We start from the raw sequence: 8976 nt of genomic DNA on the forward strand, positions 1-8976 counted from the left end.
GAGCCGGGACAGAACCCAGGCGTCCAGGCCCCCTGTCCTGCCCCTCCCCCCCGAGCCGGGACAGAACCCAGGCGTTCGGGCCCTCAGTCCTGCCCCTCCCCCCTGAGCCGGGACAGAACCCAGGCGTCCAGGCCCTCAGTCCTGCCCCCCGAGCCGGGACAGAACCCAGGCGTCCTGGCCCTCAGTCCTGCCCCCCCCCCGAGCCGGGACAGAACCCAGGCGTTCGGGCCCTCAGTCCTGCCCCTCCCCCCTGAGCCGGGACAGAACCCAGGCGTCCAGGCCCTCAGTCCTGCCCCTCCCCCCTGAGCCGGGACAGAACCCAGGCGTCCGGGCCCTCAGTCCTGCCCCCACCCCCCGAGCCGTGACAGAACCCAGGCGTCCGGGCCCTCAGTCCTGCCCCTCCCCCCCTGAGCCAGGACAGAACCCAGGCATCTGGGCCCTCAGTCCTGCCCCTCCCCCCCCGAGCCGCGACAGAACCCAGGCGTCCGGGCTCTCAGTCCTGCCCTGCCCCCGAGCCGGGACAGAACCCAGGCGTCCGGGCCCTCAGTCCTGCCCCCCCCCAGCTGGGACAGAACCCAGGCGTCCGGGCCCTCAGTCCTGCCCCCCCCCGAGCCGGGACAGAACCCAGGCATCCGGGCCCTCAGTCCTGCCCCTCCCCACCCCCAGCCGGGACAGAACCCAGGCGTCCGGGCCCTCAGTCCTGCCCCCCCCCCGAGCCGGGACAGAACCCAGGCGTCCGGGCCCTCAGTCCTGCCCCCCACCCCCGAGCCGGGACAGAACCCAGGCGTCCGGGCCCTCAGTCCTGCCCTCCCCCCCGTGAGCCGGGACAGAACCCAGGCGTTTGGGCCCTCAGTCCTGCCCCTCCCCCCTGAGCCGGGACAGAACCCAGGCGTCCGGGCTCTCAGTCCTGCCCCTCCCCCCTGAGCCTGGACAGAACCCAGGCATCCGGGCCCTCAGTCCTGCCCCCCCCCGAGCCGGGACAGAACCCAGGCGTCCGGGTCCTCAGTCCTGCCCCCCCCGAGCCGGGACAGAACCCAGGCATCCAGGCCCTCAGTCCTGCCCCCCGAGCCGGGACAGAACCCAGGCGTCCTGGCCCTCAGTCCTGCCCCCCCCCCCCCCCTGAGCCGGGACAGAACCCAGGCGTCCGGGCCCTCAGTCCTGCCCCTCCCCCCTGAGCCGGGACAGAACCCAGGCGTCCGGGCCCTCAGTCCTGCCCCTCCCCCCTGAGCCGGGACAGAACCCAGGCGTCCGGGCCCTCAGTCCTGCCCCCCCCCTGAGCCGGGACAGAACCCAGGCGTCCGGGCCCTCAGTCCTGCCCCTCCCCCCTGAGCCGGGACAGAACCCAGGCGTCCGGGCCCTCAGTCCTGCCCCTCCCCCCTGAGCCGGGACAGAACCCAGGCATCCGGGCCCTCAGTCCTGCCCCTCCCCCCTGAGCCGGGACAGAACCCAGGCGTTCGGGCCCTCAGTCCTGCCCCCCCCACGAGCCGGGACAGAACCCAGGCGTTCGGGCCCTCAGTCCTGCCCCTCCCCCCTGAGCCGGGACAGAACCCAGGCGTCCGGGCCCTCAGTCCGCCCCCCCCCCAGGCGGGACAGAACCCAGGCATCCGGGCCCTCAGTCCTGCCCCCCCCCCCGAGCCGGGACAGAACCCAGGCGTTCGGGCCCTCAGTCCTGCCCCTCCCCCCTGAGCCGGGACAGAACCCAGGCGTCCGGGCCCTCAGTCCTGCCCCTCCCCCCTGAGCCTGGACAGAACCCAGACGTCCGGGCCCTCAGTCCTGCCCCCCCCCCGAGCCGGGACAGAACCCAGGCGTCCGGGCCCTCAGTCTTTCCCCCCCTGAGCCGGGACAGAACCCAGGCATCCGGGCCCTCAGTCCTGCTCCCCCCCCGAGCCGGGACAGAACCCAGGCATCCAGGCCCTCAGTCCTGCCCCCCCCCCCCGAGCCGGGACAGAACCCAGGCGTTCGGACCCTCATTCCTGCCCCTCCCCCCTGAGCCAGGACAGAACCCAGGCGTCCGGGCCCTCAGTCCTGCCCCCCCGAGCCGGGACAGAACCCAGGCGTCCGGGCCCTCAGTCCTGCCCCCCCCCGAGCCGGGACAGAACCCAGGTGTCCGGGCCCTCAGTCCGGCCCTTCCCCCCCTGAGCCGGGACAGAACCCAGGTGTCCGGGCCCTCAGTCCGGCCCCCCCCTGAGCCGGGACAGAACCCAGGCGTCCAGGCCCTCAGTCCTGCCCCCCCCCGAGCCGTGACAGAACCCAGGCGTCCGGGCCCTCAGTCCTGCCCCTCCCCCCTGAGCCGGGACAGAACCCAGGCGTCCGGGCCCTCAGTCCTGCCCCTCCCCCCCGAGCCGGGACAACCCAGGCGTCCAGGTCCTCAGTCCTGCCCCCCCCCCCCCGAGCCGGGACAGAACCCAGGCGTCCGGGCCCTCAGTCCTGCCCCTCCCCCCCTGAGCCGGGACAGAACCCAGGCGTCCGGGCCCTCAGTCCGGCCCTTCCCCCCCTGAGCCGGGACAGAACCCAGGCTTCCGGGCCCTCAGTCCTGCCCCCCCCCCCGAGCCGCGACAGAACCCAGGCGTCCGGGCCCTCAGTCCGGCCCTTCCCCCCCTGAGCCGGGACAGAACCCAGGCTTCCGGGCCCTCAGTCCTGCCCCCCCCCCCCCGAGCCGCGACAGAACCCAGGCGTCCGGGCCCTCAGTCCTGCCCCCCCCCAAGCCGGGACAGAACCCAGGCGTCCGGGCCCTCAGTCCTGCCCCGTCCCCGAGCCGGGACAGAACCCAGGCGTCCAGGCCCCCTGTCCTGCCCCTCCCCCCCGAGCCGGGACAGAACCCAGGCGTCCGGGCCCTCAGTCCTGCCCCTCCCCCCCTGAGCCGGGACAGAACCCAGGCATCCGGGCCCTCAGTCCTGCCCCCCCCGAGCCGCGACAGAACCCAGGCGTCCGGGCTCTCAGTCCTGCCCCCCTCCCGAGCCGCGACAGAACCCAGGCATCTGGGCTCTCAGTCCTGTCCGAGACTGCAGGCAGCATCCCAGAAGGGAGCACCAGGGAGAGCTGGGCTGTGGCCATGCCTGCATGTGGACATTCACAGGGTGCAATGGGGCACAGAAAAGCCCTGCAGGCTCAGGCCCCTGCCCATTCTCCAGCCATGCCAGTCCTCACTGCTTATTCACTGGTGCGCATGAGGCTGGAGGAGATGCTGTCTCAGGATCTTACACCTTGGTGCCCTCCACTCTCTGTCCATGTGAATCTGCCCCCAGGAGAAACTGTACATCTCTAGCCTGCTGAATTCTGTCTGTTGCTCATGGCTTGGCGTTTGCATGAAACTCGCCATGCATCTGAGCTGCCCCATTGTCTAGGGATGGTGCATGGAGGAGGGTGAGATTCAGGCCAGAGGAGACAGGTAGCTGGAGTGCCAGGTTCCCTGGGTCCCTTTCTGTCTCAGCATGGCTATCTGCCAGCCACATCTCTAGGTGCTGCCGATGAGTCTTCACGGCTGCCTGGCGAGAGGTAGCATGGGCATGGCAGGGAGCCTGGTGTGGGGCTCACAGCCCTCAGCATCGACACTGCCAGGGTTTGGCTCCAAGCTGGCGGGGGTGGGTGGGAAAGGGGAAGCTGAAGAGATTGTCACCCCAGGTTACAGGCAAGGAGTTAAATGATCTACCATCAGCACAAACTTTGCACTAAGCCACTGCAAGAAGCATCAAGAAGAAGAAAACCTGTTTCTGTGGCTTTCCTGGAGCTCACAAAGGGCTTTGTCCTGCTGAACAGAAGGAGGCTTTTCAACTGCTCAAGAGAACTGGCCCCGCTAGTCCTCCTCAGTCTGGTTCAAGCCTTCCATGCAGGCTGCAGTCCAGCATGACGGTGGTCAGTCTGGAATCCAGAGTGGTGTCAAACAGGGCTGTGTTTTGGCACCAACACTCTTCAGTATAGTCCTCTCTGCTGCTTTGTCAAACTCTCTCTCCTCTAGTGTAAAAGGTGTCCATCTTCATATGATATCAGCTGGAAACCCTTCCTCCTTGCACGTCTGAGAGCAGTTAAACGCCTGCAGATGAGAGAGCGTCTTTTTGCCAGTGATGCAGCGCCCATCGCACGTAGCGAAGAGGAGCTCCAGGCGCAGCGTTGAGCTAGCTTGGACTAGCCGTCGGTCTGAAGAAGACAATGATTATGGCACAAGGCACGTTGGCTGCACCAGAGATTTCAGCAGCTAACACCAAGTTCAAAGTTGTGCACAAGTTCTGCTATCTAGGGTCAACTGCACTGGATAATTCATCTCTAGATGACCAGGTTAAGCCTTGCATCAGAAAGGTGTCTAACACGTTCGGCCAACTGCCCAAACACATGTGGGACAACAGGAACCTAATATTTCATTTTCCCTCTCATGCCCTTGAGAGACACCTCCACAAGTTCTCTTGGGTGCAATATTACCCCACCCAAGATCTGTTGTTATCCCACATAATGTAAATAGTCCTTGAAAGCCCCGAAACCAGGCCATTTATCCCACGCGCAGTGCACACAATCAGGGCCGGTGCAACCATTTAGGCGGACTAAGCGGTAGCCTAGGGCGCTGAGATTTGGGGGCACCAAAAAGAGCCCCCCAATTTTTTTTAAATGGTTGAGCAGCCGCTGCTGCTGGGACAGAGAGGGAGTCTGAGCTGCCGGAGGCAGCCGGCAGTCCAGGGTGTCCCCTGGGTCAGGGCGCCGCCACGGCAGCCAGCAGCCCAGGGGCCCCCTGGGTCAGGGCAATGCCGGAGGGAGCGGCAGGCAGCTCCCATGGACCTGCCGCAGTGGTGCCTGCGGGTGGTCCGGTGGTCCGCGGTCGGGTGGAGCTGCCGCAGTCATGCCTGCGGATGGTCAGCTGCTCGCGCGGCTCCGGTGGACCTCCCACAGGCACCACTCCGGCAGCTCCACCGGAGCCGCGGGACCAGCACGCGGGGCGGCGAAATTGACGTCTGCCTAGGGTGCTCAAAACCCTAGCACCGGTCCATAAATGTTCCAAAGTCCAACAACACAACTCATCCCCCAGGTCCAGCGGCTCCTGCCACGCCCGGGCTCGCCTTCAGTCCCTGCCTGCTATCACACCACAACCGCCACCCCAGCCCTCCCATCTGGAGTCCTTCCCAGGCTTCTTCCTGGCTTCCACGCCTCTGCTTGGGGAGGGTCAGCGGGCTAGCCCCTGCTGGGCTCCTAGGCCTCAGCTGTCCCCGGGGAACTCCGTTCAGGAACCTCCTCCCCGGTCACAGCTGCCTTCCTGCCATTGATTAGTCCCCAATGCTCTCCCACGCTCCTGGGACTGAACCTAATTCACTTAGAGGGGCCTGTCATGCTGTGACAAGCTCCTGAACCAGTGGGGCCTCCACCCAAAGCAAGGCTGGGGCAGGGCTACCACATGGCCAAAGGGGCTTGCACTGTGATCTGATAAACTCAGTGTGTGGAGGGAGAGGGACAGCAGGTTGGAACAGCATGTCTGGGCGTGAGGGAAGCAGCAAGAGACAGAAACAGACACGGAAGGAGCAGCAAGCCAAGGACACAGCAGAACAACCACTGGGAGCATGGCCCTGGGAAAAGCCAAGAGACGGAGCTTTGGGGCTGAGCACTGGCTGAAAGAGGGTTGGAATTGTGAGCTAATGGGATTTTGTACCTTCCTTGTAAATAAACAGCTGCCTCCATCAGCCATTTCTCCTCCTGACAGAAATGAGCCCAGGCCCCAGTGCTGGCACACTGCTGCCCCAGGTCAAACTGGGAGGTGAGAAGGGACTGAGCCGGTCTTTGTGGAGAGGGCGTTTCAGGCTGTGGAAGGAGTCGCGCACACTCAGATGAATGTCGGCTCTTGCAGATGGGCAGGCAGGTGACAGGCTGAGGTCTGGCCTCCATCCCAAGGGGCTGATGGCAATTCTAGCAAGACTCCTGGAGGAGGGGCAGGTTGGACCCCGAGTCTCCAATACTGCCATGCATGTCCCCAGCATCTGCTGTAGTGCTGGACGGCTTGGGGACAGCTGCACTATTCTCTCCCTGGTCCTCAGCGTTTGAGGGGTTAATCTCTCCTGCTCCCTCTTGCATGGACTGCTAGGCTTTTCCTAGTGGGCTATGGAGCCTTCTCCATGTGGATCCAGGAACCCAGCTCCCCGTGATGCGGGGACACAGGATCCTTCAGGGAAAGGCCATGCCCAGCTGCAGGTTCCTGGTGTCAGTTCCCTGCACTTCGCAGGAGAATAGCTTTTCCCTCTGCCACTCCCCCTCCCTCCCTCCCCACCCCACACACGTCCTCCTCAGCCCTGCAGTTGCCTTTTATAGTCTGTTGCCAGGTGGCCAGTGCTTCCTTTGTTCCAAAAACAAGCTACCCAGCACAGGGCATGGACAAAACCGTAGAGTTTTGTCCATAGGCAGGTCCCTGCATGCCTTGCAGAGTCACAAGGTGTATCTGCCTTTTCTCAATGGCTCAGTTGTAGCTGATGGTCCTTAATGGGCCATCAAGCAGGCTAGGCAGTGATGACACCAAATTGTCTGGGGTGTCACCCAGAAGCATAGCACACATCTGACATACAGACAGTATAGAGCCAATACTTATAACTTTAAATACAACGATACATGCGTACAGACAGCATAATCATAACCAGCAAATCGTAACCTTCTAATAGACACCTTATTTGACCTCCTTTGTACAAGATTTGGTGCCACTATAGGACCTTGGTTGCAACAGTGATCTATATGGTCACAGTTCATGTCAATAATGTTACACCAGGACTTAAGTTCCCTCTAAGTTGCGTGGCCACGCAGCAGTTTATTAAGCCCAGACTGCTGTGGCTGGGGGAGAGGCGTCCATCCTGCAGGTCCAGCCCCGGAGCTGCCGTGGCGGGAAGAGAGAGCTGGGGGGGAGTCCTCTCTCCCCACTGTAGCCTCAGGGCAGCCTGCACACCAAACCATGAGCAGGTGTAACTGTGCTGCCACAAGCCACTCCCACACCAAGGTGACTCTGCTGGGGGCCACTGGTTTGAACACACGCCTGGCATAGTCCTGGGGCCAGAGGCCCATAGCCAAGCCCTGAACCTCTAGAAAAGCCAGCCTAGGAGCAGTGCCCACCTGTGCTGAGCCTGGCTGTGCTGGAGAGCCCTGGAGCACACACCAGCCTTTAGGGGGGCACTCCCATGGCAAGCGGCCCCGCGTGCTGCCCAGCCAGGTTGTGACTCCCTTTTGGGGGTGTGGGTCTGGCTCAAGCTGGCACGTTTAGGGCACAGGCAGCTCTGTCCCAGCAAAGTGCAGGAACATGGGGCTCCCCACATGCCAGGTGGGCACAGCTGGCAGAGATCCCTGGGCAGAGCTCTGTATTTACACTGAGTATGCTGCATAACAGGCTGAGATGAATCATGCCCGCAGCGTGAAGCTGGCCTCAGTGGGTGGCCCCAGGATCCAAGAGGATTAGCTAAAATGGTTCAATAGTCTGGCAGTAACTGTCCCCGTTCCACAGCCGACTGACTGAGCTCCTGCTGCCCAGCCCCACCCGTAGCCCAGCCACAGAGCCCCCGCCCAGCCCAGTCCTGCCTGCAGCCCAGCCCCAATGCCCGGCCCAGCCCCAGTGCCCCCAGCCCAGCCCAGTCCTGCCTGCAGCCCAGCCCCAATGCCCCCAGCCTAGCCCCAGGAACCCCCAGCCCAGACAGGCCCCAGTGCCCCCAGTCCAGTCCTGCCTGCAGCCCAGCCCCAATGCCCCCAGCCCAGCCCCAGGAACCCCCAGCCCAGACAGGCCCCAGTGCCCCCAGCCCAGCCCAGTCCTGCCTGCAGCCCAGCCCCAATGCCTGGCCCAGCCCCAGGAACCCCCAGCCCAGACAGGCCCCAGTGCCCCCAGCCCAGCCCAGTCCTGCCTGCAGCCCAGCCCCAATGCCCCCAGCCCAGCCCCAGGAACCCCCAGCCCAGACAGGCCCCAGTGCCCCCAGCCCAGCTCAGTCCTGCCTGCAGCCCAGCCCCATGCCCCTGGCCCAGCCTTGCCCGTAGTCCAGCCCCAGAGACCCTGGCCCAGCCCCAGGACCCCAGCCCGGCCCCAATGCCCCCGGCCTAGCCCCAGGGACCCTGAGCCCAGCCCAATCCTGCCTGAAGCCCAGCCCCAGGACCCCCAGCCCAGCTCCAGTGCCCCCAGCCCAGCCTCAGGGACCCCCCAGCCCTGTCTGCAGCCCAGCCTGTCCCCAATGCCCCCAGCCCATCCCTGCCTGCAGCCTGGCCCCAGGGATCCCCAGCCCAGCCCTAGTTCAAAAAGTGCCCTCCAGTTCTCACACACTCCCAGCTGGGCAGGCAGCAGTCCCAGCACCCCCAGACCCAGCCCAGTGTGGGGCTCCCCGATTCTCATTGCAAAGACCTCATTGGGTTCCTAAATCAAGGCTGTGTCTTTCTCGATGAGATGCTTCCAGCTCAGACCCAGGCAGGGGCTCAGTGTTGGCATCCTGGGGGCGTGGGGCGCAGCCCCTCTGGCCTTGTCACTCAGGCAGTCAGCCAGAGTGGGAACCATGGTCCCTATGTGTGAATCTCACATCGCGCCATAGAAACGCTGGGCCCATCCTCCTCCCCGCCACCCTGCAGGTTCCCTCTCCAAGGGCAGGCTGCTAGTCCAGCCCCAGCAGGTGTTCAGCTCCCTGTGCCCTGCATGGGAACATTGCATCCTCCACTCTCCTTTGTGTCCCACAGCCATGCTGGGAGCCAGCAATTGCCCCACCCTTCTCTGCAAACAGCCCCCGCTCTCAATGGCACAGCCTGGGCAGGCTGGTGGGATGCACTCGCCTCTCTCTGTTTGCTCAGCTGCCCTGGGATGGGAATCCGAACTGGGCGGGTTTGTTTCAGTGCTCAGCTTGGACCTGGGACAAAAGCACCAGACTTGTATAAAGGGCAGGATGGGCAGCCGGAGCCACTGGCACCATGCGACCACCATCAGGGATGTGGCTTTGGTTCTGTTTGGCAAGTGTTACCCAAGCTGGGCCTGCCTCGAGGTGCCCCTGGCACCAACAACGC

Source organism: Gopherus evgoodei, chromosome 12 (genome assembly GCF_007399415.2).
Source record: "Gopherus evgoodei ecotype Sinaloan lineage chromosome 12, rGopEvg1_v1.p, whole genome shotgun sequence".
In the NCBI taxonomy this organism is placed as follows: Eukaryota; Metazoa; Chordata; order Testudines; family Testudinidae; genus Gopherus; species Gopherus evgoodei.